At 43.0% G+C, this 24,023-nt stretch overlaps 1 protein-coding gene across 1 annotated transcript in view; it reads left to right on the top strand.

The window, feature by feature from the left end:
• The first annotated feature begins 275 nt into the window (after positions 1–275).
• The window catches only part of PRAG1 (PEAK1 related, kinase-activating pseudokinase 1), a 64,289-nt gene continuing 40,541 nt past the window's right edge, over positions 276–24,023 (top strand). Inside the window, exon 1 of the mRNA XM_089669981.1 lies at positions 276–413. The gene's annotated coding sequence lies outside the window, so the exon portion shown is untranslated. The remainder of the gene's footprint in view (positions 414–24,023) is intronic.

Here is a 24,023-nt window from a genome sequence, read left to right as displayed (position 1 = left end):
ACGGTACTGACTGACCCTTCCCCCATCCTCTCAATTCCCGCCCTTATCCAGCCCCCTCCTCCATTCAGTAGAAGAAAGCAGTAGGACTCAGCTCCTCCCCCGGCGACTTAGCCCCCGCCCTCTCTTCTGTAGAGGTTGTGCCTTCCCCGTCGGCTCCTCCCTTAGTCCGCCGCTTCATAGTTCAGTTGTGTTTGGCCCTTCCCCTGGCGTCTTCGCCCCGCCTTTAGCCCGACCCCCCTGAGTGGAGTAGTATGACACAGTAGTGCTGTCAGGCAGTGTAGCGCTGCTCGCTGATTGCCTCCTGTGTAGTACGGACTGCTAGGACTACCTGTTATCAGTGTGAGGGAGCCAGATTCCTCTGCTGGACACCTGGATGATTACACTGCAGACTGAGGATACAACAAGGCAGACAGGTAACTCCACCATCTCTGTACACATGCTGACACCTGGATCCCCATACAATGTTTAGGCAGCATTTGTTATGTAGGTTGCCCTTAGTCCCAGGGACATGCCTGGGCACACTTCTCCCCCTGTCCCCTTCCTTCCCCAGGTTGGCAGGGAAGGGGTTACAGGCTGTCCCTGGGAATGGAGGAAAGTTTTCGGTGTAGCATTTCAGCTGCAAACAGCCATTTCTTTTGTCATTGAAGACTTTTGTCCGGGGATTGTGGAGTGTGAGAAGGGTTGAGGGCTGAGCTCTGTGTTGTGGAGTCTGCTCCATTCTAAGACCACAAATAAAGGGGAATTGTTCCCTGTACACAGCCTGGATCCATCCACACATGGAGAATTGGGGCTGCCAACTCACTACCAGATTTTTGGTTTTTAAGCTACATAATTAGAAAAAAATCTTTTTAGGCTACAAAATGGTCAAGACCCCTGTCAGGTTGGTTTTTCCTTTGCTGTGTCCCCTTGGCTGGATTCCTCTTTGCTTCATTTCTCACAGACACACAGAAAGGGAGAAATACCACTGGTAAAGGTGACCACGGAAGGAGGATTTTTATGACTTCCTGTTTTGGTGACCCCCTGGATTTGCTATCACATTGTGTTCCATAGCCACCAGGATATACTCAGGAGAATGTTCCCAGCAGCAGTGAAAACCTTGCAGAGGGTTAACCCTTCCATACTTTATCCTAAACACACATTTTGGGTTTATATACACTTGACTGTCTGATGGGCAGCTCGGCCGCTCGAGACAGATCACCAGCGGCAGGATTGCCAAATCTTGGGGTACCTGGCTATGTCCAGCCATATTACAGATAGGATGATGTCAGATGAGTGACTGTGCCACTAAAGACACATCGCCAGATCTGCTGTCACCTGCCTACATCTATGTCCAGCCATTATTACAGATAGGATGATGTCAGATGGGTGACTGTGCCACTAAAGACACATCGCCAGATCTGGTGTCACCTGTCTACAGCTATGTCCAGCTGTTATTACAGATAGGATGATGTCAGATGGGCGACTGTGCCACTAAAGACACATCGCCAGATCTGCTGTCACCTGCCTACATCTATGTCCAGCCATTATTACAGATAGGATGATGTCAGATGGGCGACTGTGCCACTAAAGACACATCTCCAGATCTGGTGTCACCTGTCTACAGCTATGTCCAGCCATATTACAGAGAGGCTGATGTCAGATGGGCGACTATGCCACTAAAGACACATCGCCAGATCTGGTGTCACCTGTCTACAGCTATGTCCAGCCATATTACAGATAGGATGATGTCAGATGGGCGACTATGCCACTAAAGACACATCGCCAGATCTGGTGTCGCCTGTCTACATCTATGTCCAGCCATATTACAGAGAGGCTGATGTCAGATGGGCGACTATGCCACTAAAGACACATCGCCAGATCTGGTGTCACCTGTCTACATCTATGTCCAGCCATATTACAGAGAGGCTGATGTCAGATGGGCGACTATGCCACTAAAGACACATCTCCAGATCTGGTGTCACCTGTCTACATCTATGTCCAGCCATATTACAGATAGGATGATGTCAGATGGACGACTATGCCACTAAAGACACATCTCCAGATCTGGTGTCACCTGTCTACAGCTATGTCCAGCCATATTACAGAGAGGCTGATGTCAGATGGACGACTGTGCCACTAAAGACACATCTCCAGATCTGGTGTCACCTGTCTACAGCTATGTCCAGCCATTATTACAGATAGGATGATGTCAGATGGGCGACTATGCCACTAAAGACACATCGTTAGATCTGGTGTCACCTGTCTACAGCTATGTCCAGCCATTATTACAGATAGGATGATGTCAGATGGGCGACTGTGCCACTGAAGACACATCGCGAGATCTGGTGTCACCTGTCTACAGCTATGTCCAGCCATATTACAGAGAGGCTGATGTCAGATGGGCGACTATGCCACTAAAGACACATCGTTAGATCTGGTGTCACCTGTCTACAGCTATGTCCAGCCATTATTACAGATAGGATGATGTCAGATGGGCGACTATGCCACTAAAGACACATCGTTAGATCTGGTGTCACCTGTCTACAGCTATGTCCAGCCATATTACAGAGAGGCTGATGTCAGATGGGCGACTGTGCCACTAAAGACACATCGCGAGATGTGGTGTCACCTGTCTACATCTATGTCCAGCCATTATTACAGATAGCATGATGTCAGATGGGCGACTATGCCACTAAAGACACATCGCCAGTTCTGGTGTCACCTGTCTACATCTATGCCCAGCTATTATTACAGATAGGATGATGTCAGATGAGTGGCATAGAAATATAAGAGTGAAGGAAGCAAAAAAGACCAAATGGTCCAATGATAGATAGATATATTTATTATATATTTTTTTTTTTTAGTGTGAGTATAGATCTGTGTTTGACCTGTGCCGATCTGGCGGCACCTGTCTACCATCTACTCTCAGTTATTATTACAGTAAGGCCCGTCAGCCTATGTGTGTAATCATGGCTAGATGCGGATGCTGATTGGGTTTCCTCAGACATGGGATCAATCTTTTCATTGGCTGCAACAGTCATTCAAAAGGTCCACATGTGATAGTTAACCAATATGAAACTGATGAGCTAAGTATGGTTCAATCATTAGACGTGTGTTAAATACAATCAATAAAGAGATTGTTCACCCAATGGCAAATTGCAGCTTTACAGAGTGTTCCTGACTGTTTTTATTTACCCTCCCCGTCACACCGATCCAACTTTGAAATCGTGCGACATCCAGTGAAGTCACACGTTTTCAAAGTCGATGTCATTCCGATTTGAGGTGTGACTTGCAAGACCTCTGCCTAGATGTCTATGCATGTCGCACCTGAAGTAGTGCATGCACTACATTAGAAATTGGTGCGGCTCCAACCAAGTCGGGATCACCCAATATGACCCCTTTAATTGCGGACAATAGGGTGCAACTTGCAATGCGATTTGTAAGTGGTATGGCAAGTTGCACCCGGTGTGAACGGGGGGTTAAGCTGAACATACAAGTAACAGGTGGATTCAACCAAATTTAATTTTGTTGTATTGAAAGATGCTTTAAAACCATCAGATCTGTGACTGATCATTTTATTGTTGTATGGATGACATAAGAAGGAGGTTTTATTAAGTGTTCTTGCATGGCAAGACCACTTACTGTTATCTCACATATATATTCTTCTTATTATAGCCAAATTTACCACCCTAACTCCTCCCACAGTTTTTACACTACATAGACAGTAATATACCAAAACGTGCGGATTGTTCCCCATTGGTGTACTATTACTTTGTGGAACATTTCGCCGAATGGTTCACGAATATCAGCGTTTTTGTGGTGAAATTGGTCCCATAGGAATGAATGGTGGAATGTTCAAAACTAAAGTGGGAGCTGACAAAAGCTAGAGTGTGAGCTGAAAAATCAGGACATGATTTCTAAACTGCCATCACTCCCTCATTTTCAAGCCCACCTACACAAATCTTATATCAAAACATTCAGCTATCCCTGCTGCCACTAAAAATGTCCACGGCTAAGCCATAGTCCTGATAGTTTTCACAATATGACCATTTGTTTGCAACTCACACCACCCATTGACATTCATTGAAACTCCACTCTAGCCACCTTAAATTTGAAGGACAATTTCTAAACTGCAACTGTGCCTTCATTTTTAATATTTCAGAGACATACTATGCATCAAAATGTAGGTCTGCGTCTTGTGATTCTCACAATATAAAGCTCTTTGGTATAGCATTTATAATTTTTAAACTACAACCGTTTGAAGATGGCAACCGCCAGTGAAGTGAGCAAGTTGGAGCAGTTTGTTTTTAACCGCTCTTCTCTGCCCTTGCTGTAGAGTGAGTTGCCATAGGAACCCAGGTGTGTGAGGAGACAGCAGAGTGACAAAAGCTAGAGTGTGAGTTGTAGACTACTGGTGGAGGCAAGAACACTTCACACAATTTCCCCATAAATTGTAGCTTTTCTAGTTTGAATTATGTTTCTAAAGCTAGCTAGAGATCAATGCATACCCCTGTCCTCACTAAAGTGTTTGGATGGAGGAATCTTTTCTATTGTATTCTGACAGCTGACACCTGCAGCTGTCTTTATATCTCAAAATTGACTGATTCTGATTGGATGCTGTTTGATTTCCTGAAGAGCAACTGCATCCGATTGGATGCACTCTGAATACCCCAGCGGTGACTGCATCCAATGAGATGCCCTCTGAATACCTAAATGAAGACAGTGGCCAGCACAGTGGCTAAATGGTTAGCACTTCCACCTGGCAGTACTAGGGTCATCACTTAGAAACCCAACCACAGCATCACCTGTCTGGAGTTTGCATGTTCTCCTTGTGCCTGCGTGAGTTTCCTCCGGGTACTCGGGTTTCCTCCCACACTCCAAAGACATGCTGGTAGGTTAATTGGCTCCTGTCTAAATTGGCCCTAGTATGTGTATGTATGAATGTGAGTTAGGGACTTTAGATTGTACACTCCTTGAGGGTTAGGGACTGATGTGAATGTGCAATATATATATATATATATATATAGTAAATTAATGGTGCTATATAAGTACCTGTAATAAATATATAATCCGATGGGATGCCCCCTAAGTACTCCAATGGTAACTGCATCCGGTGGGATTCCCCCTGAATACCCCAACGGTGACTGCATCCGGTGAGATTCCCCCTGAGTACCCCGATGGTGACTGCATCTGGTGGGATTCCCCCTGAATACCCCAGCGGCGACTGCCTCTCCGGTGGGATTCCCCCTGAGTGCCCCGGCGGCGACTGCCTCTCCGGTGGGATTCCCCCTGAGTGCCCCGGCGGCGACTGCCTCTCCGGTGGGATTCCCCCTGAGTGCCCCGGCGGCGACTGCCTCTCCGGTGGGATTCCCCCTGAGTGCCCCGGCGGCGACTGCCTCTCCGGTGGGATTCCCCCTGAGTGCCCCGGCGGCGACTGCCTCCCATGGGATGCCTCCTGAATACCCCAACGGTGACTGCATCTCCGATGGGATGCCCCCTGAATACCCCAATGGTGACTGCATCTGCTTAGATGCAGTCACTGTTCAGCTGACAATTTTCCCCCTGGTTTGTACAACTTTTCAGTCAGTTTGTTGAGCCAGGTGTTGCCAATGGGTTTCAGCAGAAATCATCTGAAATCTGAGCTGTATATGGCCAGCTTTGGAAATCTTGTCTGTATCTTCAGACCTAAGTCTGATGTTAGCCTTTGGCGTAGGCGAGGTTGGGGTTTTATCTGAGACCTCTGAACTTGGGCTGGTCTTTTATCAGTGTGCATTGACTGGTCTCTAAATAAACTTCTGGATCCATCCTGCTGTACTGAATATACACGGATACCATTTTCTGTAAAGCACATTTTATTTGGATGTAAAGGTTTACCTATTATTTGTAAATACAATCTGGTGACAGAGTCAACATTTCTACAATGTTATTGATGCAATAAAGGTAGTGACATTCCAGAGCTGCAGGGGATTTCCCCCCCCCCCCCCTGTGTCCATAGCCTGACCATGTCACCTGTTGCATAACAAAGGCCAGGGGGATAGACAACACAATCAGCAAATTAGTGTATGCTATTAACACAGGCCAGGGCAGGCTGCAGATGGTCTGCACTATTTTATGTGTTTTCCTCTAAGTAGGAGAAGAAGCCTGTACATTAGAGGCCAAATTAGGCACAACGCATTGCAATGCAGTAAAGCGCTTGTGTCTGACTTCCCCATAATCCTAGGTTCACACTTATGCGAATACATCACACGCCATCCTGCACCCCTCAGGAAGGGTGGATAAAAATTGATGATTTTTTTTTTTTAAATCCCAAAAATCTGATTTTTTTTTTTTTTTTTTTCCCTTTTTTTTATTTTTTTTAGTTCGGATTTTTTTTTTATTTTTCTCAATATTAACACCTTGCTGCCCGGCCTATAGCAGATTGACGGCCGCACGGGACACTTGCCGTTGTGACTGGGCGTCATATGACGTCCTGTCCAAACGAGCTGCTCACGTAGCTGTGGGGCCGAGCAGCAGCGCGATCTGTCACCGGCTGTGTCCACGGGACACAGCCGATGACATATCACTACACTGGCCCATTGCCAGTGTCATGTGACCACTCTGACCAATCACAGCATCATGTGTCAATTTTATACAATGGATGGCTTCATGTCATGCCATCCATTGTATACAATTATGTTGTTTATTATTATTATACAGGATTTATATAGCGCCAACAGTTTGCTCAGTGCTTCACAATATAAAGGGAGACAGTATAGTTCACTACAAGAGAGTTAGGAGGGCCCTGCTCCCTGGAGCTTACAATCTAAGAGAGTTAGCTGTGACTGGTCAAGGCAGTCACCTGATACAGGGCTAATCACAGCCCATCTGTATCATGTGATCAGCTTTGCCCAATCACAGCTAATCACAAAAGACTGAATTAATCAGATTCCTTCAGTAACAATGATTGCAAATATCAATGCAAATACATTGGTATTAGCAATCATAATGTGTTTAAAAAAAAATACTGATTACTTGCCTAGAGTAGCTCAGTGTTACTATGGTAGCATTGTATTGCTTTGGTCACAGTGTGCTGAAAAATAAAATAGTAAAAAAATAATAAACATTTGAAAAAAAATACAAATTCAATTATTATTTTCACCAAAGAAATGTAGCAGAATACATTTTGACCTAAATTAATGAAGAAATGTTATTTATTTGCAACATTTTTTTTTTAACAAAAACGAAGAGCTCTATTTGTGTGAAAAAAAGGCTAAAAATTTCATATAGGTACAGTGTTGCAATTGTCATTCAAAGTGCGTCAGCGCTGAAAGCTGAAAATTGGCCTGGGCAGGAAAGGTTATAAGTGCCCAGTATTGAAGTGGTTAACAACCCCTCTGCTACTTAACTGACTAGATCAATATCCCAGGAGTTTAATTGGCTTGATGATATACTCTCAGGCTTGGTTCACATCTGTGCAGGTGGTTCCGCACAAAAATCCGTGCAGCCACACCACCCGCACAGAGAAATGCGGATCTAGTTCTGATGACACGCCACCCACACTGGAAAACGCATCCGTACTGAGAACCGGGGTTACCGTACAGGCTGCGTTTTCAGAAGAAGTGCAGGGACTTCTTCCCTGCGTGTCACTGGCACGGGAGTCCATTCAAATGAATGGACTCTATAACCTGTGCAAAACACGGCCCGCATGGCCGCATATATGTGAACCGGGGCTTAGGGTGGATAAAAATCAATTTTAAAGAAAAAAAAAAAAATATTTAATTTTTTTAATTTAAAATCGGATTTTTTTATTTTTACCAAATTTATTTTCATAAAATGCTTTTGGAGTAAAAACTCTATCTACAGATAGTTTTTCTACTTAACCACTTCCCGACCGGCCATTGTGTATATAAACGGCCGGGCAGTGGTACTGCAGGGTCAGGTGGCCGTTTATAAACGGCCTCCCCGCACCCTGCTTGTGCACGCTGCCCGGGCGTGATCCGGTGCCCGCTCTGTCCTCCGGACACAGTGAAACACTGTCAGATGGTACCTCTGTACGAGGTCCCGATCATGTGATCACTGATTGGCCAGTCAGTGATCACATGCAAAGTAGAAAGCAAGATGTCACTTCTGACATGATTGCTTACTACGTGTGAAATCTGTGAATGATCACAGAGATCACATGGTACAAGGCTATTCACAACAGCCTTCTACCATGTGACAAGCTGTGACCAATCACAGCTCGCTCAGTAGTTCTCAATGGCTGCAAGAATGCAGAAAGAGAGAGAAATGATTGCTTTTACATCCTATATGGGTGTAAAAGCAATCAGTGTATAAAAAAAAAAAATCTTATTCACCCCCCAAAAGTAGTACATGGTGACACTGTACTGCTGGGGTGACAGTATGTAAAAAATAAATAAATATAAAAATGTTTAAAAATTATAATTTTGGCTTATAAACTAATTAGGCTTATTATTTATTTATTTTTTTTTTACTAAAGGTAACGGAATAAATTTTGGCCAAGATTTATGATGAAATATTACTTATTTGCAAAATTTTATAAGAAAAACACTTTTTTTCAAAATTTCCAGCGGTGAATAAATACCACCAAAATAAAGTTTTATCTGTCTCAAAAAAATGGTAAAAAATTCATATGGGTACAGTGTTGCATGACCACGCAATTGTCATTCAAAGTGTGATAGCGCTGAAAGCTGAAAATTGCCCGGGTCAGGAAGGGGGTAAAAGTTTCCGGACTGGAAGTGGTTAAGATACATAAATAATTGAGTTTATTCAGCATGAAATGGAACTGTTATGTAGCATGAGGCTGTATATTCTGCAATATTTACATTTTTGGTAAACTCATTCAATGAATCCAAGCTCTGCAAGCTGAGATAACATGCAATGCATTGATACATTCACACAATTTCACAGTAACTGAGAAAAAACCTGAAATAAAAGAATTTAAGTTTCAACTATATGTGATTAACCTATTAACCTAAAATTGGTTCTGATATTGCTGTTTTTACTAATTTGACAGCTTATTCTAAAAGGAAAACCTTCATTTGGTTTGCAAATAACTACCAGCAAGAATGAGTTGGATTCCTTACATTTAACCACTTCCAGACCGGCCGTTGTATATAAACGGCCAGACGGTGGCACTGCAGGGTCGGGTGGCCGTCTATAAACGGCCTCCCCGCACCCTGCTTGTGCGCGCTCCCTGGGACACAGTGAAACACCGATCGTCAGACGGGACCTCTGTACGAGGTCCCGATCATGTGATCACTGATTGGCCAATCAGTGATCACATGCAAAGTAGTAAGCAAGATGTCACTTGTGACATCATTGCTTACTATGTGTGAAATCTGTGAATGATCAGAGGTCACATGGTACAAGGCTATTCACAAAAGCCTTGTACCATGTGACAAGCTGTGACCAATCACAGCTCACTCAGTTCTTCTCAATGAGTGCAAGAATGCTCACAGAGAGAAAGAGAAATGATTGCTTTTACATCCTATATGGGTGTAAAAGCAATCAGTGTAAAAAAAAAAAAAAAAAAAAATCTTCATCACCCCTCACAAGTAGTACAGTGTCACCATGGTGACACTGTACTGCTAGGGTGACAGTATGTAAAAAAAATAAAAATAAAAAATAATAATATAATAAAATAAAAATGTAAAAAAATGTTTAAAAATTATAATTTTTGCTTATAAACTAATTTGGATTTTTTTTTTTTTTTTACTAAAAAGATAACGGAATAAATTTTGGCTAAGATTTATGATGAAATATTATTTATTTGCAAAATTTTATAAAAAAAACACTTTTTTTTTTAAAATTTTTTGGACATTTCATTTACATAGCAAAAAAAATACAAATCCCAGTGGTGAATAAATACCACCAAAATAAAGCTTTATCTATCTCAAAAAAATGGTAAAAAATTCATTTGGGTACAGTGTTGCATGACCGCGCAATTGTCATTCAAAGTGTGATAGCGCTAAAAGCTGAAAATTGCCCTGGTCAGGAAGGGGGTAAAAGTGTCCGGTCTGGAAGTGGTTAAAGAGCACCTGTCATTTTAGATCCATCATGGCAGCGCCTGTTAGCGGATATCCACTCACCTGCTGCCGCCACGTCTCTCACCTTGTTGCATCACTGCCGCATCACCAGCCATCCCATTAAACTGAATGGGACTGTCGGTGAATCAACAGAGGGTCAGAGGAGGAGCCGCTGCGGGACAGAGGTGACAGTTGCTCTTTAAAAATTATGATTTAAATTGAGCTTTTTCACTAGTGATTTAAATCAGGATTTAAATCAAATCCACCCTGCCCACAGGCAAAATACGCTGCTCTTTAGGTGCCCTTAATTTTTAATGGCATCCACACATCTGAAAATGCAAAAGCACCATGCAGTTTCAGTGCGGCTGCGATTTTGATAAGGTACAGGGACCTTTTTTCTGCGTTTCCCGGAGGTACAGCAAATGAATGTCCTGCTGTGTCTGCACAAACCTGGCACTCAGGAAAGGGCTAGATGTGAACTTGGCGTAATAAAAATAGGAACTGTTCCCATCGCTGTGCTACAATACTCTTTTATTCTACGTTTTAGAGTGTTGAGAGGCATATAGAATTCAATGGCACAGCTTCAAAACATATTGTAGTGTGTATATTGATGTATGGCATTAGGCATTCACAAGCCTTGGTTGATGGCTGGTAACCCGATCCATTCCAAATTCAAAAACTCACGTTGGCATGCATCAAAATGAATGAAAAGGCACAAAGGAAACACACATTGGAGTATGAAAACGCACTGCCTAATGCTACAAAAACGCACCTCTCAGCACACATAAAGATCTAAATGGACTGAGGACTCATTTACACTACCAGCCATGACCTGCGTGTTTCCACACTGGGTAAATGCAGGTTACCAGGGATGCCCCGAAATTTCGGTGGCCGAAACGGTTCGGCCGAAATCACTCCTTTCGGCTGTTGGCCGATGTGAAAAAAAGCCTTGATACAGGTGCCGAAAAAACCATCACCGGCTGCTGCTTGGTAGTTCTCTGCCTTACCTGAGAAACCATCAAATGATCCCTTTGCTGGGCATAGAAATGAGTGGAGGCAATCTTTCTTTCACTCATCTCTATGTCCTTGAGCGATGTCACTTCCGGTTCCGGACATTTTTTTTAAAGCACTAGATCAATGCTTTTTTTGATTGCTTTTTTTTTTACATTGACCCCATATCTCTCCATAAAGAGGACCTGTCACTAATTATTTCTATCACAAGGGATGCATGCTTTCCTTTTGATAAGAATAAAAGTGATTAAAAATGTGATTAAAAAAAAGTGGGTCAGCACAGTGGCTAAATGGTTAGCACGTCAGCCTGGCAGTACTAGGGTCGCTGGTTCGAATCCCAACCCCGGCACCACCTGCCTGGAGTTTGCATGTTTTCCCTGTGACTGCGTGGGTTTCCTCCAGGTACTCAGGTTTCCTCCCACACTCCAAAGACATGCTGGTAGGTTAATTGGCTCCTGTCTAAATTGTCCCTAGTATGTATATGTATGTATGTGAGTTAGGGACCTTAGATTGTATGCCCCTTGAGGGTTAGGGACTGATGTTAATGTACAATATATGTATGTAAAGCGCTGTGTAAATTGACGGCGCTATATAAGTACCTGAAATAAAAAGTGCCCCTATCTTCACACGTAGTGGTGAACGCATACATAGGCCATGCCCACATATGTAAACGGTTTTCATATCACACACGCGTGGTATCGCCATGAACGACGGAGCAAGAGCAAAAGTTCTCGCACTAGACCTCCTCCGTATCTTTAAACCTGTAGAAATTTTTAAAGCATCACCCATGGAGATTTGTAATTACCGCAGTTTCACTCCATTCCATGAGCGTGCGCAATTTTAAAGCGTGACATGTTTGGTATCTGTTTACTCGCTGTAACATCCTCTTTTATATTTTACAAACAAATTGGGCTATATAATGTGTTTTTGCTTTTTGGTTTTTTTAGTGTGTTTTTCTCCAAAAAATATATATTCATTTTTAAAAACTGCACGTTTCGGTTTTCGGCCAAGTGCATTTTGAATTCTCGGTTCGGCACCAGAATTTTCATTTCGGTGCACCACTACAGGTTACCATTTGGAAAAATGCAGGTCACCACTAGAGCACAAAGAAAAAAAAATGTCTATGTTCCACATTCACACCAAATTCTGGTGTGATGTGTGGTATGGTGAGCTGTAGAAAATTGTAGCTACAGTTGCAAGAAAAAGTATGTGAACCCCTTGGGATTACGTGGACGTTTGCATGAATTGGGCATAAAATGTGCTCTGAGCGTCATCTAAGTCACAACAATAGAAGAACACAGTCTGCTGAACATAATACTACACAAACATTAGATGTTGCCATGGTTTAATTGCACATAACATGTAAACATTCACAGTGCAGGGAGGAAAAAGTATGTGAGGCCCTAGCTTAATGACTTCTCCCAGAGCTAATTGGAGCCAGGAGTGAGCCAACCTTGACTCCAATCAGTGTGATGATATTGGATGTGTTGCTGACAGCTGTCCTGCCCTTAAAAAACACACACCTGTTTTGTGTTTACTGGTTTCAAGAAGCACTGTCTGATGTGAACCATGCCTCGCAGAAAAGAGCTCTCAGAAGACCTATGATCAAGAATTGTTGACTTGCATGAAGCTGGAAAGGGTTACAAAAGTATCTCCAAAAGCCTTGATGTTCATGTGTCCTGACTTCATCCCAATTGAAATGCTGTGGCATGACCTTAAGAGAGCGATTCACACCAGACATCCCAAAAATATTGCTACACTGAAACAGTTTTGTGAAGAGGAGTGGTCCAAAATTACTCCAGATCATTGTGCAGGTCTGATCTGCAACTACAGGAAACGTTTGGTTGAGGTTATTGCTGCCAAAAGAGGGTCAACCAGTTAAGTCCAAAGGTTCACATACTTTTTCCTCCCTGCACTGTGAATGTTTACATGTTATGTGCAATTAAACCATGGCAACATCTGATGTTTGTGTAGTATTATGTTCAGCAGACTGTGTTCTTTGTTGTGACTTAGATGACGTTCAGAGTACATTTTATGCCCAATTCATGCAAAACTCCACGTAATCCTAAGGGGTTCACATACTTTTTCTTGCAACTGGATGCGCCACACAACATTTGAGACATTTTTTGGAAAGAAGAACAGTCAGGCAATGTAATGTGCTGAAACATGTATCACACTGATCCCTGCCATAGGGGGTGCTGATACTAACCTGCACGTTAAAATGCAGTTTTTGGGGGGGTTTTTAAGTCCAGTTGGGTAACCCTTTCCTTTACATTCTGTCCCAGAGACTCAAGTGGAAATTCCCCTTATGCTGGCCATACACAGAAAAAAAAAAAAGATTGGATTTATAAAGATCTGTCGACCGTGCATGCGATAATGCCATCGTTTTACTGAAATATTTCCCCCAATTGTCACCGTTATTGATTAACAAAATAAATGGTACATTTTTCACCTATTGGTGGTAATGATGTAAAGATTTTTTGACCCTTACGAACCCTCCCACTCACCAACTGTATTGAAAAGAGAGAACTTTCTTTTTGTTGCTGGTACTTCCGGGGTTACATTTTAACACACGCATGCACTGTAGATTTGTTCGAACTGGTTTTTGATTGATTCAACTACTAATGTTTAGAAAATCAATCAATCATTTTTGGCTCAACAAAATCTGACATGATGGTTTGTTATTTATGCCATAAAACTGCATTTCAATAATTGGAATTCGCCCACTAACATTTCGAACGTTGAACCGATCGGGTGTATCAAACTCCTTTCTAACTGCGTAAGGGCCAGTTCACACAACAAAAACGCACTCAGGATGCATTTCGGATACGTTTTTGCTTACAGTTTACACCACACTCCATTCTGGTACAGTTTTGATTCAGCTTGCCATGCTCCAGTATGGTTCTGTGCAGAAAAAAAACACAGCATGTTCTACTTTTTTTTTTTTTTTTCTTTTTTTTTTTTTTTCTGCACTGGAAACTGACTGGAACTGACTGCACTGGTGTGAACTAGGGCCATTGGAATACACTGTGCATGCATTTTTAATGCAGAAAAAAAGTGCACTGAACTGCATCTGGTGTGAACTAGCCCTAAGGCCAGCATGAAGCTGCTTTCACACTGTTTTTGCGGGAAGAGAAGCCTGTGACCATGTGGAATTTTCTACACTGATCCACTGCGGGTTTTTTTTGTTTTTTTTCAAATCTTACTTGCTGCATTTTTGGTGCGATAAGAAAAAAAACACACCTCCCCATTGAAATGAATGAAAAATGCATCAAAAGCACACCTTCATTGCATTTTTGAGTCCCTTGTCCTATTAAAAAAAAAAAAATACATGGTAAAGACGCATGTGCATTTTTGCTAGCAGAGGCGGACTGACAACTCATGGGGCCCCTGGGCAATAGCGGATCATGGGGCCCCTGTGTCCTTCCCAAACTCAAAAAAGCCTTTGAAAAAGGTACCAGGGGCATCTCATGGGGCCCCCTACTGACCCCCGGCCCTCGGGCAATGCCTGAGTTTCCAGATGGTCAGTCCGCCCCTGTTTGCTAGGGATCAGTGTGAAAGAAGCCTCAAGCTCACCACACACACACATTACATTCTGATTGCACATTCTCCTTTTGCTCTTGCACTATAGTTTTGTTGGGAGAGCCTGCCTGATTGAACACAGGTTGATCGGATACGTTAGGTCGGTCCTCATAATCCAAAGTTTTGGAAAATCTAAAGCTGATTGTGCAAAGATTTTACAGTCAGCTTGTTAGGTGTATGATGAGCCCTAGACAGCTGTCACCTGAACAGGTGTCCCCATTGGAAGATTTCCTTTCTATTCCTGATCTGGGGACAACAATCTAATTTTGGAATGCCTATAACTCTCTATTTGACCTGAAGACAGTGGTCTTCAGGTCAAATAGAGAAGGTGAAACTTTCCAGCAGGACCAGACAGCAGTAATAACCTGCAGGGGGTTTTAAGATTTCTGTGGTTTTTAGAAAACAGAATCATTTTGGCTCCAGATTTACTTTAAGAATTGGTGAGTTATATGTGAGACGTTTCCTTCTGTTTTGGGTATTTGTACTACCTGTATCCAATTGAGGAAGTCAGTCTTGCAATGCTTTGTGGGACTTGTAGTTCCAAAATGATGAGTGTTGAGGTTGCCTACCCTTGAAATAGGTGGTAGTTAGTGATTGTAAAGGATTTTTGTAATAATAGATATGTTATACTTAACTACTCTGTGCAGTGGTTTTGCACAGAGCAGCCTTGATCCTTCTCTTCTCAGGTCCCCTGCTGGCATTCCTGAATCCCGAGCTAGGCTGTGTGTGTCGATTGCCGCACACAGTGCGGCTCAGCCCCACTCTCTCCTCACAGACTTTGGCTCCTGCTTCTGCCTCTGTGTCCTTTTGAGGGGGAAGAGAGTGGCGAGAGGCACTGCTCTTGTGCACAGTGCTTGATCCTGATCGGGCTCAGGTAAGTATCTTGGGGGAGGGGGATCCTGTGGCACAAAAGGTTTTATCTGAATGCAGAGAATGCATTTAGTACAACTTTAGGTGCAATGGGTGATTCGAGGGATATTTAGGTATGCTCTATATGCCAAATCAAGTGCTAGGTGTTTGGTTGCCTAAGAATGTTTTGGTCTCTACTAGTAACCTTTAAACGTGTACACTCGATTGCATAGAGATCAATGGAGCTCAGGATAGCTGAAGACAAAACGTAATTTTTAAGTTTGGATAAAGTTGTCCGCCTGTCAGTTTTATATCGGTGCCTTTGCCCACATGAGGGAAATTCGCCCTCATTCACCCACCGAAGGGAAATCCAACATTTTGGGTTGTCACTAGAACAGGAATAGATGGGAAATCTTCCAATAGGGACACTAGTCCCTCACTTTTTGCAGGGATTTGCTGTTACATCCTGCTTTGGCTATGGGACAGGAAGTGATGGGGAATCTCCCCAATGGGACACAGATGGCAAAAAAGAGGGTATAAGGCAACATTCACTCGGCTGCACATGGGTGGATGCCAGCGAGAATTACACTGTGTGTGAACAGCAGTAGCCATCCGATTTGTACTCTGTACAGATCAATGGCCAGCTCCACTGCTGTTTGCATGTAACTTCTCACCTGAACAGTTTCATGCAAATAGAGCTTCTGACCAATCCTGGATGTGGCCAGTGTGGATCAACGGTCAGCATTTCTGCCGAGTTTTGACCACACGCAAACCGGCTGCTATTTGAAGATTTGAATGTGGCAAACTATCCCCATCCATGTGACCATCCAGAGGCCATGTTTAGCAGATTTGAATGTGGCAAACTATCCCCAGCCATGCGGCCATCCAGAGGCCATGTTTAGCAGATTTGAATGTGGCAAACTATCCCCAGCCATGCGGCCATCCAGAGGCCATGTTTAGCAGATTTGAATGTGGCAAACTATCCCCATCCATGCGGCCATCCAGAGGCCATGTTTAGCAGATTTGAATGTGGCAAACTATCCCCATCCATGCGGCCATCCAGAGGCCATGTTTAGCAGCCTATGAATGCGGCAAACTATCCCCATCCATGCGGCCATCCAGAGGCCATGTTTAGCAGCCTATGAATGCGGCAAACTATCCCCATCCATGCTGCCATCCAGAGGCCACGTTTAGCAGCCTTTGAATGTGGTAAACTATCCCCATCCATGCAGCCATCCAGAGGCCACGTTTAGCAGCCTTTGAATGTGGTAAACTATCCCCATCCATGCAGCCATCCAGAGGCCATGTTTAGCAGCCTTTGAACACGGCAAACTATCCCCATCCATGCTGCCATCCAGAGGCCACGTTTAGCAGCCTTTGAATGTGGTAAACTATCCCCATCCATGCAGCCATCCAGAGGCCACATTTAGCAGCCTATGAATGCCACAAACTATCCCCATCCATGCTGCCATCCAGAGGCCACGTTTAGCAGCCTTTGAATGTGGCAAACTATCCCCATCCATGCAGCCATCCAGAGGCCACGTTTAGCAGCCTTTGAATGTGGTAAACTATCCCCATCCATGCAGCCATCCAGAGGCCACGTTTAGCAGCCTTTAAACACGGCAAACTATCCCCATCCATGCAGCCATCCAGAGGCCACGTTTAGCAGCCTTTGAACACTGCAAACTATCCCCATCCATGCTGCCATCCAGAGGCCACGTTTAGCAGCCTTTGAATGTGGTAAACTATCCCCATCCATGTGGCCATCCAGAGGCCACATTTAGCAGCCTTTGAATGTGGTAAACTATCCCCACGTCTGTGGTCTTGTAAATGCAGCCTAAGCCCTAGTTCACACTGTGCAGGCTGGTTACAGGTGCAGGAATTGCACTTTTTCCCATACCCGCGCTGTTCTTATGAGACATTCTGGATGACACCTCCATGCATCTCACCACAGTGCATTTTTGGGTGCAGGAACCACAGGGAAATGTCATGGTTAAAAAGAACCATGCGATTTCCCTACAGCCACATTTTTAAAAAGGTGCATGCGAAATGTTTTAAAAAGTTTTTTGTTTTTTTGCAGAAGACGCAGGCACAGCATCCCATTCAAAATAATGAGTTGCCTTGCCTGTGCAAACGAGGGCCACACGGTCCACACAAGTGTGAACAAAGGCACTCTATCCAAAATGGAAACAAAAGTTTTGTCTTTAATTTGATACAGTTGTACTATGTTATAATAAAGCCAGTTATCCAATGTGGGGTAACAACTGCCCATGGGTATCTATCATAGGATGTAGAAAATCTTTCTCTCAAATGACTTAACTGTCCTTTGCCCAGTGTCTGTCTCATATCTTTGTCTACTGATTAAGCTGCAGTCAGAGAAGAACCATTTTTCTGCTCTGAAGAGTTTCAAGGCTTCTTCACACCAGCAGTACTGGACTAAGGGCTGTCCCTGGGCAAGGACAAGTCCTATTTCCTATTGTACTGCAACGGTGGGACGTTCTTCAGCGCATCATTATAGTATGCAAGACGACGCAACTTAAAAAGGCATCCTATCATGTGCATGTAATACAAGGACTATGGTGTGAACAAGCCCTAAGTCCGGTTTCCACTAATTTAAATCAACGAACATGTTAATTATCAGCCAGCCTGCTTGTGCTGTGCTTCAAAATTGTGCCTTGACCTATTTCTGGTGTGGAATGTAAGATCCCACCAGAATGGGAATCTCCCCAGCAGTTTAGAACAAAGGCAGTGGTATCTGTGCATGAAGGGATGCAGGAATGTGAGCCGATCAGGCTCTGCACATAGAGCTTCACAGGAATTCCTGGCTTGTTTTCCCAGCGAGCCAGTTTCTGAAATAAACGGCCTATGTTTACAGGTTGCTCTAAATTATGAGCGATCTGTTCGCATATTTGTCCTGCTAGTAAATCACATTCTCTTAGCCAAGGTTATTTTGGATAATATGATGCATTTAGCTGCCTTCACTAAGCTAAAAGAAGGATGATTATTTTCACGAAAATGACAGTTATTGTTATCCAGTGAGTCAAATGAGATTTACAAAATACAGTCGTAACAGAAAATAATATGGATCCTTAGTGTGTAAGGGCTCATGAACACGGGGCGTTTGGAAAACTCTTCTGTCCGCTGGAAACTAACTGCTGGAAAACGTAGTTTAAAAAAACGGCAGTTTAGCAGCTTTTGCATACCATGCTTAGCCGCTTTATACGTGGAAAACTCTTCTGACCACTGGAAACTGACTGCTGGAAAACGTAGGTTAAAAAAATGGCAGTTTAGCCACGTTTTCATACCGCGTTTAGTCACGTTTGTGTTTAGAAGCGTTCTTAAAAGATAACCTCAGGAGACCCTCCCAAATGCCCAGAATGCACTTAAAAATAGTAAATAACCATTTCAGACATTTTGAGAGAAATAGAGAGAGCAGAAGCAGAGAGAGCAGTATATGTTGAGATTACCTGTCTTTTCTGGTTGTATTCACTATGGATCCCATCATGAGCATAATGCAGCACGTTCTACCATTTTTTTTTTTTTCTTCACACGAAACCTGGAACTGACTGCACTAGTGTGCCAGGTCCATTTGAATACGTGGAAAATGCTTTGCATGCATTTTTGAATAAGAAGAAAGGCTCTGGACAGCATCTTTATATGAACCTGTCAAAAAACGCGTCTAAACGCAAACGCTTGTAAACGCGGTTGACTGCGTTTACAAGCGTTTGGTGTCTGAAACGCCGGTAACATCTATTCCTGAACCCCATTTTTGTGCGTTCAAGAAAAACACTGTAAACTCAACTGCCTGTGAACTACTATTTGTACATGGACACATAGGAAAACATAAAGGAGAGTTCAGGGGCTGCTGAAAAAAACACTCAAAAGCTCCTGAACATCAGTTTAGCAGCTGCAGTGTACATGAACCCTTACACTTTGTGAACTGAGCCAGCTATTGTGTGGTGGCCTCTTCAAATCTGTGGGACTTGTAGAATTCTGGTAGCGTTATCTTCGTATGCTCACAAGGAGGTTTCCAGTACATTCCTTAAAAAGGGGTCAGTGGAAAAAGAAAAAACATGGATCATTCAATATAGATAGACCACATTTAAGCCATGGAGGAGCAACTTGTCACACTTGACAGCAGTGATTGAAAGGAAGGTCAACAGAGAAATCAAGATCTGGCCACTTTATTATGTACACCTTGCTTGTTCCGGGATGGACCCCCTTTTACCTTCAGAACTGCCTTAATTCTTTGTGACATAGATTCAACAAGGTATTGTAAACATTCCTCAGAGATTTTGGTCCATATTGATATGATAGCATCATGCAGTTGCTGCAGAATTGTTGGCTGCACATCCATGATGCTAATCTCCCATTCCACCACATCCCAAAGGTGCTCTTGGATTGAGATCTGGGGACTGTGGTGGCCATTGGAGTACAGTGAACTCATTGTCATGTTCAAGAAACCGGTTTGAGATGATTTGAGCTTTTTGACATGGGGCATTATCCTGCTGGGAGTAGCCTTCAGAAGATTAGTACACAGTAATCACAAAGGGATGGACGTGATCAGCAACAATACTCAGGTAGGCAGTGATGTTTAAACAATGCTCAATTGGTAGTAAGGGACCCAAAGTGTGCCAAGAAAATATCCCCCACACCATTACACCACCACCAGCCTGAACCGTTCATACAAGGCAGGATGAATCCATGCTTTCATGTTGTTTACGACAAATTCTGACCCTACCATCTGAATGTCGCAGCTGAAATCAAGACCAGGCAATGTGTTTCCGATCTTGTGATGTCCCATTTTGGTGAGCCTATGTGAATTGTAGCCTCTGTTTCCTGTTAGCTGACAGGAGTGGCTCCTAGTGTGGTCTTCTACTGCTGTAACCCATCTGCTTCAAGGTTTGACATGTTGTGCGTTCAGAGATGGTATTCTGCATACCTTGGTTGTAATGAGTGGTTATTTGAGTTACTGTTGCCTTTCTATCCTCTCGAACCAGTCTGCCCATTCTTCTCTGACCACTGACATTGACAAGGCATTTTTGTCCACACAACTGCCGCTGACAGGATATTTTCTCTTAACAGACCATTCTCTGTAAACCCTAGATGTGGTTGTGAGTGAATATCCCAGTAGATCAGCAGTTTTGAAATACTCAAGACCACCCTGCCTGGTACCAACAACCATGCCATGTTCAGAGTCACTTAAATCCCCTTTCCTCCTCATTCTGATGCTTCACCAAGTCGTCTTCATGTCTAGATGCCTAAATGCATTGAGTTATTGGCAATTTGTTACCAAATAAAGAAGCGAGTGTGTGTATGTATTTATGTGTGTGTGTGTGTGTGTGTGTGTGTGTGTATGTATGTGTGTGTGTATATATACATACACACACACACACACACACACACACACACACACACACACACTATATTGCCAAAAGTATTGGGACACCTCTCTAAATCATTGGATTCAGGTGTTCCAATGACCTCCATGACCACAAGTATATAAAATCAAGCACCTAGGCATGCAGACTACTTCTACAAACATTTGTGAAAGAATGGGATGCTCTCAGGAGCTCAGTGAATTCAAGCATGGTACCGTGATAGGTTGCCACCTGTGCAATAAGTCCATCTGTGAAATTTCCTTACTACTAAATATTCCACGGTCAACTGTTAGTGGTATTGTAACAAAATGGAAGGAACTGGGAACAACAGCAACTCAGCCATGAAGTGGTAGGACATGTAAAATGACAGAGCGGGGTCAGCGCATGCTGAAGAGCACAGTGCGCAGAAGTCACCAACTGTCTGCAGAGTCAATAGCTAAAGACTCGTGTTGCCTTCATATTAGAACAACAGCACTGCACTGAGAGCTTCATGGAATGGGTTTCCATGGCCGAGCAGCTACATCCAAGCCTTACATCACCAAGTGCAAAGCGTCGAATGCAGTGGTGTAAAGCATGCCGCCACTGGACTTGAGAGCAGTTTGGGGATTGCCCCTGCCTGTTCCAACAGGACTGCATACAAAGCAAGGTCCATAAAGACATGGATGAGTGAGTTTGGGGTGGAGGAGCTTGATTGGCCTGCACAGAGTCCCGACCTCAACCCAATAGAACACCTTTGGGATGAATTGGAGCGGAGACTGCGAGCCAGGCCTTCTTGTCCAACATCAGTGCCTGGCCTCACAAATGCTCTTCTGGAAGAATGGTCAAACATTCCCATAGACACTCCTAAACCTTGTGGACAGCCTTCCCAGAGGTGAAGCTGTTATAGCTGCAAAGGGTGGGCCAACTCAATATTGAATCCTACGGACTAAGACTGGGATGCCATTAAAGTTCAAGTGCGTGTAAAGGCGGGTGTCCCTATACTTTTGAGGCAAAAAAGGAAGAAGCGCACCAACCTTGCACATTACCTCAGTAAACCAATTTTATTGAATACAAAAAAATATACTCTCTATAATTTGAACCGGACCCTCCCTACTGGGATGGGTCATCTTCGGATGGGAGGAGGGGCCAAGGTGTCAACAGAATAAAATGACAACACCAGCTAAGCTGATAGCGCAGATGGCCCATCCCAGTAGGGAGGGTCCGGTTCTAATTATAGAGAGTATATATGGAAGAAAACACTCATTGTCTAGTCAAGCTCTGATGAAGAAGGAACATCCTGCGAAACGCGTCAGCTGATCCCTGAGTGTCCAACCCTATGATGGGACTCACGCAGGTCTTTCCGTTTCATAGTTTCTTTGAGAACTGACATGCTTGAAATACTTCTATGTTTGTGAGTATATTTTTTTGTATTCAATCAAATTGGTTTACTGAGGTAACGTGCAAGGTTGGTGCGCTTCTTCTTTTTTTGTGTTTGCTTCACAGTATTGGTCGGGCTTCCCCAGCCTTGTTTTGGAGCTGCACAAATCCATATGCAAAGGTGGTCCAATTTTTTCAAGTTCTGGTTCCATCTATCCACCTCCTTTGGGTCTTAGAGCGCAGGAGAGTTTGTCCCTATACTTTTGGCAATATAGTGTGTGTGTATGTATGTATGTGTGTGTGTGTATGTGTGTGTGTATATATATATATATATATATATATATATATATATCTGTATTGTACAAGTTACAACCAATCTATATTGAGAAACTAAAATAACTGAACTAAATTCCATCTGAATGACTTGCACCTGTAACTATTTCCAGATCTGACATGCCACAGTAGCCCCAAATTTCCGTTTCGGTTTGAAATGAGCCCATTTGTCACATCATACAATATGTGAAGCAGATTGCATTGTGATATCTTATCTACTGCAATCTACATTTAGGGTTTTTTTTTTTTTTTTTTCAGTCCTAAAGCTCCATATACATGAAGAGAATATTGGACAAATGGTTGTCTGTTTTTTTAATTTTGTGCATGCTAGTGTCATCGAAAGCGAAAAGGTTACTAAAGTTATGAAAATTCTTGTACGACAGAAAAAAATTAGAAATGATGTAATGTATTTGTATTGTATTTTTTGGGCGAAAACTGTACTGCTTAAACGAAAGTCATACGATCTGGTATCATACAAGAAAAATTTTCATGCTTGTCCCTTCAGTCAGTTACAGACGAAATCTGTGTACTAATGATCAGATTAGCATACAATCACTTTGAAAGCAGTATTTTTCATACAATTTTCTGTTTGTGTTTACTAGGTTTAACATAGTAACCTCACATTTTTAACTGGAGGCTTAGGGGTTATTTAAATGTAAACTCATGCATGCATTCAAATGGCATTTACAATAGGTCCCTATGTTACTTGCCAGGCCATATTATTGCTTGTTCACTTATACTGAGTCACTACCCTAAAAAATCATGCTGCCTACACCATGACTCATTTCAATTACCAACAATAAGGAATGGGAAAATGGAAACCAGGATACACCTGTCACAAAACACAACATTCTCAGAATTTAAAACCTACTACTGTCTTGCAGGACACAAACTCTCCATATATAATCTCACAAGCTAAAATCTCATATAAACGTTACCACATTAATATATATTTTCTCTGAATCTGCAGCTGTCATTAAATTATACTTGATGATCCTGCCATAAAAGTCATTGTTCAGGCACTTCCTGTTATAAGGTGACAATTTTCTGTCCTTGTTTCCCAGTTCTAATACTACAAAACAAACTGCATCATATATTTTTTTTCCTTCGATGCTTGTCACACGACCAGAGGCTAGAGCATTTGCCACCTGAACTTAGCCAAAGGTGAAAATTGCCATTCATTCAAGGTCCGCTTTGTATGAATGTCACACCCTGGCCCAAACCTTTCAGCTGAGATCATGTAAAAGGTGCCCCTTCCATTCTATAAAGTCACTCTGTACCACCCCCCCAGCTAGATCAGGTGATGTTATCCTATGTCTATGGATACTGTTTCTGGCCGTGTACAAGTAATGATAGCATTATGTCCTGCATTGATTTGCCACATTTATACAACCTGCCCTGCCAATTTCTCCACTGTTCGCCCAACATGTAGTTTTTCCATACCTTAAAAGTAAAATTTATGTCTTTGAAACATCTGCATTGTTTAGAACACAGCCAGTGTTGCTCT

Source organism: Staurois parvus, unplaced genomic scaffold (genome assembly GCF_062004578.1).
Source record: "Staurois parvus isolate SC_StPar_1 unplaced genomic scaffold, SC_StPar_1.0 ptg000086l, whole genome shotgun sequence".
In the NCBI taxonomy this organism is placed as follows: domain Eukaryota; kingdom Metazoa; phylum Chordata; class Amphibia; order Anura; family Ranidae; genus Staurois; species Staurois parvus.
The sequence above is the reverse complement of the archived record's forward strand: the minus strand, read 5'-3'. Positions and strand labels throughout refer to the sequence as shown.